Raw genomic sequence first — 6287 nt, 5'->3', positions numbered from 1 at the left:
AAATAACAAGGATATTTTTAAAGCCATATCGACGAAGTAATTTATATCACCAATAAAAAAGAACTCAAGAAATTGATTTATATGAACCTTCAAGTATCTCTTGAAAAACTTTCATTTGATATAATAATTTAAACTCTCAAATAAAATTTTCAACATCCTTCAACTCAATAAAATATCTAATATGCATGCCCTCTATAAATAGAACTTTTATTTTATCCAGTGAACGTACGCTCCTCTACGTTCGGTTTACGCAAAAAAGCGCCTGTACCGAGTACCGAGTACCGAGTTGTACCGAGTTTTTTATTTTGAAAAAACTCGGTACAGACGCTTTTTTGCCTAAACCGAACCTAAAGAAGCGTACGTTCACTGGATGTAATAAAAGTTCCTATAAATATATCCCAAATATAAAAAAAAATCTTCCTAAAATATCCTTATGATGACCAATCAAAAGGGCAACCAACAATTCTCCCATGACAAGCTAGCTTTTGGAGAAAGGACATAAATGATTAGAAAATTTAAAATAAATTTAATTTTAATAAAAATTTTCATATAAGCAGCGGTGCTTTCGGCGGGGTAAGGGTGCTGATCATTCTCTTTCTTCTCTGAATCAGTCAGACTGACAGTTCTTGTGCGCCCTCTTCTCCTCCGCCTCAACTACTTTCTGTTGCTCGATCCTTGAGCGACCTCTTCAGAAGTCCGTCTTCAGCGAACAAATTTTTTTTTTTGGGACATTTAGGCCAATTAAGGCAAACTCATACACACAACGCATACACATAAATTCGAATCTTAAACCTCTTAGTTGGAAGCCTAAGCTCTCAACCAATAGGCCAAGGAGAGTTGTGTTCAGTGAACAATAAAAGAAGCCTCATATACATCTTCCATTTTGGTGTGTTTTTTCTTAGGGGATGAGAAATGGCCGCGGCATATTTTAACCCGGCTCTTGCTTTGCTTATCCTTCTCCTTGTGGGATCTCTTCTGCAGGCTGTGGCTTACATTGGTGCGAACTGGGGGATTCTTTCTACCCACCTGCTGTCTCCTCCCATAGTTGTAGATCTCTTGAAGGAAAATAGGATTGGGAAAGTGAAGCTCTTCGATACTTACCCTTCCATCCTTAGGGCGCTGATGGGTAGCAACATCGAAGTAATGGCTGGGATCCCGAACGAAATGCTGGAACTTCTTAGCTCCCTTCTGTTGCTGCGAACGTTTGGATTTGCCAGAATGTCTCGAGATACGTGGTTAAAGGTGGAGTGAATATGAGGTATTTTTCATCTTTTATCTTTCTTTCATTGCTAATTAATACGCTTTAGATGATCTGGTTGTTTGCTGGATTATTATTATTTTCAGAGGATTTCCTTTTCCTCTTGTTTTACCGTTTTCAATCTTTTATTTGAATCTTTGGAATTAGATAACCATACGTGGAAGCAAGCAATGCTTACATTTTTAGGAACTAGTTCTTATGCTTATAAGCTTTTAAGATTATCAAACGAAACATCTACTTTCTAATAGATTCACAATTCGCAGGCTGTTGAAACACTTCAATTCTTAGGAAATGCAAGGCTGATTGAACAGGATACTATGTAGATGAAATGGCCTCCATTTCCCTGATTTCAAACATCTATTGGATCCATAAACTGAACAAAGTAGTTTCATCTGTGTGCTGATGTGTTTACATAAAAGAGGTTGTGCGTACATTTTTGAGCTTCTAACAGCTTGTAAATATTCTTTAAATCGTTTTTTCTTAGGGAATGCAAGAAATTTTGATGTGTGCTTTTCTGATACCTTTTGGATCCTGTTTTCCTTTTCACAGATCTTAACAAAAGCATTGTTATTTAATAAAATATCTATCTTTTAGATGAAAATTATTGTATGTTACATGGGGTACTTATATATATGTATTTAAGCATTGTGGTTTGAGTAACTTCTGGTGAAAGTTATAATTTCATCAACATGATACAGAACATTTTGACCTGCATTCTTGCCGGGTCAGAAGGCTTAGGTAGATAAAGGGTCAATTATAGAAGGAAAAAAAAAAAGAAAAAAAAAATAAATGAAAGACGATGAGCTTGTTGAAATTTAAGAAGCAGGGAACATTAATGTTACAAGTATTGTTGTTTTTCACCTCAAAAATATGTATTGTTGTATTGGAGTGATGTCTGAATTGAATACTTATCCATGAATAAAGAAATCTATGTTCATTTAATGAAGAACGACCTTGCTTAAAAGTGCTCTATGATTTGTTCTAGCCCTGGTGATTTAACCCACCCTTCCAAGTTGTAACATTAGATTCGGTATCAATGGTTTAGGCACAATGGAATACTAAGAATTTCTTTTAAAGGATTTTGATAAGAATTGAGGGGACATTGAAATAATGACGTAGGAGTTCATGCTAAGTGTTTCTTACATTCAATAACATAAACAAGGTTAGCAAACTTCATTTTTGATAAACATGATCTACGATTTTTTCCTCAGTGATTAACTTCATTTTGGCAATGCATTGTTCTAATTGGTTTACCTCAAATTGAGTGCCTTTTACATTGGTTGGCATGTAATTTGTATATAGAGAGAGAAAGATGTGATGCAAAGAGGGAAGGCCTAGGCAATGGAAGGTTTACAAGTTAGAGAGAGTAATAGTGATTGATTGAGTGGTATTTAAGTGCATAGTAACTTTCAATTCGATTCCCTTATGCCTTGAAATAAAATTATAAATATCTTTTAGTATAGCTGATAAAACATTATCCCAAATCCTTGAAAAAATTATTTATTAAAACTAAATAAAAGATAGATATAAAGATGCTTTGATGGGATTTGAGGAGCAAAATAAAGAGATGGGTAATGATCTTATCCCTACTACTCCCATCATGGCTATCCTTTATTGGGAATGAAGAAAGCCATTTCATTTAACGAGATGTCAAAAGTGTGCTCATCATTATAATGTAACTCCTTGGTGTGTAAACTTCTTATGGATATAGATCCCTTTTGGCTCAATGCATGCTCATATGTATTCATAAGCTTCTTTTTAACTCACCTAATTGGATTAATTGTATGGGCTTAAGTTGTATTGACTTACATGTCAAGACAAAGATCCAAGTAAACCCTACCATTGGAGGTTTAATTATCAGATAACATTGATATGCATGTTAACACATTAGTGAATTCAAGGGACAAGAATACATCCCCAATAGTGCAAACATCATATGTTCTGCAATGTTTGGTATGACCTTGATGCACCTCTAAGCACATAAATCTATTCAAAATATGCCAACTATAAATAGCTATCAAACAACATTGGCCTTAGTGCCACAATTTGGCCAAACATTCTAAAATCAATCCATGCATGTCTTGCCCATCATTTATAGGTGTTAGCCAAAGTTCGACCATATGGAACTCGTTTCACTATGCAATGCCTTTGAGCCACTATTGGTTATGTTGAGAAATACTCTTAAACTCAACTTTTCATTTGTTATGCCTTTGAGCCATTTAGTTTACATGGTATGGTATGTCTTATGCTAACAGTATTAGCCAAGAATTTGCCACAAAAAATTGTGCTTTTTAACCAAAACGTCACCTCTGGTCCTTAGGGAATTGCCCTGAGTGACATAACTATATTATATTTTGCTCTCCACACTTCCCATTAGTATAAATATTGAAACAATTGCACCGAAAGGCCAATCTCTTCATTAAGTCTGCAGAGCCAAGGTCTCTATCAAGGACTCTCTCTTGAGCTAACTAAGTCTATCCATTGAATCGTTTGCTTTAATATGAATTTTTGGCATATTGTATGTAGAACTTTGGGCTAAGGTCTTATACAAAGTTAACAAATTTAATGTCCTAATTTGTTTGCTATTTGTTTCAGTTTATTTGTCAAACCTATCTAAAGATTCATGAAATTTGAATACGCATTTCATAAAAAAATAAAAAATAAATACAATAAAAAAATAAAAAAATGCATTTCATGACATTCTGTATGAACTCGGGTAAAAATTTTATCAATTTTTTTTATATGGAAACTAATTATCCAACATTTCCTTCATCTTTTAGATTTCTATTTTGCACTGTCTCAATATTTTCCAATTTTTTCACATATTTTTTTGGTTAAATTTCATGATGTTTGACTTGTTTGCATCATTTATAGGTCTTTTTTAAGAAGATTAAACACCCCATCTAGTAATTCCCACTTTAGAGCCTATGGATACAACAAAACCTAAGTCTACCAAACCTAGCTAGTTATGATCTTAGTTTAACATCTTAATTAACTTCCTCAACTGCCTTTCCTTAGCTTTCTTCCTCCAAATGCTGAGCTAAATAAGGAAAAACAATATTGAATTCCTTTCTGCCTAACCATAACTTACCATTTTTGCAGTAGAGCTTTTTAAAATTGAATGATAGCCAAGTAAAATATGAAAGTAACTCTTTTCCAATATAAATATTATGTGCGACAAGTATAGAATTCTCAATCCTCTAAGAAAAAAAAAACTTTATTTCTTTTTACAACAGAAAATGCAAAGACACTATGTTAGTACCAATATATAAGATCAAACTGTCTTTAAAAATTAGAAACTGAAGCGATAAACTTTAGATAATCAATAAATAAGCACTGAAACCAAATAGAAATTCTCTCAATGCTTTCTTAATAATAACTACGAATTGTAATATTGCAGCATGGAGTACACAGTCTGAATTACTGTGAGAACTAAGAGAAATAAACCTCCGAGTAGTCAGGTGAAGACCCAATGATTCTTAAGATATGTCTTAACAAAACTTGCTTTCCACTGGTGCATCCTCTTCTTACATTAGGTATTCAGCTTATTCACATCAACTTGTATGTCATCCTTGAAAACCACTAGTGTCACTTTCTTAGTAATCTTGTTAAACATGCTGGTCATATTTCCATCATTACCCACCCAACCCATAATGATCTCAGTTCTCAACAGAGCTACATCATCCATATCATTGATGAGGCCATCCTTAAAGAAGGCATAGGTTGTCACTTCGTTACTTGCAGTCGCATGTAAGCATTCGAAGGCCATGAGATTGAGCAATAATGACTCAGTGGTGTCATCAATTTCTAGCAACGGTAAAGATAGAATGCTGACATTGAAATTAATGTCTCTAAAGGTCATAGTGTTGCTCTTACAATATGATACTCCGACATTTCTGAGCTCTATGACTGACTGTACGTTGTCTACATAGCTCAACAAGTACTCTCCCTTAGATGTCAATATCTTTCTATATAGATCTAAGATGTGAAAGCTTCGTTTTGCTAGGCCCTTCAAGCCTTCGTTGATTATCCTATCTTCTGTTGAAGCTGAAGAGAGGTTGTAGAATGCTTTGATTAAAGTATTCACATCTCTAATATGATTTGGTAAAATTAAGAGAAAAGATTGATTGATCCAATAAAAATAAATATTAATTAGGAAAATTAATTAGAATGCTAACCTTGATCCATCAATGACTGCCAATGTAGTGAGTGCTAAAAGGGGAGCTGGTTCTCGAGAAGTATATCTTACTTGAGATTAGGACAAACATAGATCTTTCTCTCCGTTCCAAAAATCGAATTGTGAGAGTCATATTCATTCTGCTCCCCAGCAGCGGTTCTCTTATCAATGAGAATGATTTCTAAGGTGAAGCAGCCATCAACGATCATAAGCTTGAGGAACTCATCCTTCTTCTTAAGCCAATCACGGTGGTAGAAGTGTCCACGTTCTAAACAATCCTCATCATCCTCCTCGGCTTGAAGGCTATTATAGGAAGCGATGAGGTAGGTCCACCTTTCTCATGGTGATGAGGACATCATCAGGGGTTTTGGAGGCTTTAGTGATGCGGTGAAGGAATTGAATGAGGGCGTGGTGTTTGTGCTGCTCCACGGGGCGGAGATGGCAGCAGTTGTGGTGGTAAGGGCCAAAGGAGGCGAGTTTGGGCTCGTACGCTTGCTTGTTGACGTTGGTGAGGATTTTGGGAATATGATCAATGGATTTTGAACATAGTTCCTGAGTGGGCAAGTTTTGTGGAAGTTGGAGCTCCTTGGTCAGATCTAAAATACATTGCTCTATCATAATGGAGCTTCTTATTTCGCCAGCGAGCAAAGCAGCTCAGGCTGATTTGCGAAGGGCTCCCTTCTTTTTGGGCTGGATGGTAATAATGCTGATAGGCTAATGGCAATAATAATTGCTTTGCGGTTTAAAATTTTCTAATTTAAACAATAAAAAGCTTTTTGCTTGGAGATGAGTGAGGTGAAGTGCCTGGCAATGAGTGGCTGGTCTTAACCACTATATTTGTTTTATAGAACA

Source organism: Dendrobium catenatum, unplaced genomic scaffold (assembly GCF_001605985.2).
Source record: "Dendrobium catenatum unplaced genomic scaffold, ASM160598v2 fragScaff_scaffold_853, whole genome shotgun sequence".
NCBI lineage: Eukaryota > Viridiplantae > Streptophyta > Magnoliopsida > Asparagales > Orchidaceae > Dendrobium > Dendrobium catenatum.
This window is presented reverse-complemented; position numbering follows the sequence as displayed.